The sequence below is a fragment of the Penaeus monodon genome, chromosome 33 (genome assembly GCF_015228065.2).
Source record: "Penaeus monodon isolate SGIC_2016 chromosome 33, NSTDA_Pmon_1, whole genome shotgun sequence".
In the NCBI taxonomy this organism is placed as follows: Eukaryota; Metazoa; Arthropoda; class Malacostraca; order Decapoda; family Penaeidae; genus Penaeus; species Penaeus monodon.
This window is the reverse complement of record NC_051418.1, coordinates 4555184-4555428: the sequence shown is the minus strand read 5'-3', so window position 1 is coordinate 4555428 and position 245 is coordinate 4555184.

Below are 245 nucleotides of genomic sequence, written 5' to 3'. Positions count from 1 at the left end.
GCGTGTCTCAGGTTTCTTCTGCTACCTCTCATGGTCATTATGAATACGAAAAGAAAACAGTAAAAACGAGGGAAAAGAGAGAAAGAAGAAAGACAAAAGAAGAAAAAACAAAGCAATTGATCATGTAAAAGGAGAAAGAAGAAGTAGGAACGAAAAACGAATAGAAAGCGAAAACAGGAAACAGAAAATGGATTATGCATCTTAATATTTCTTTTAGAAATATGATAAAGGAAGGAACAGTGGAA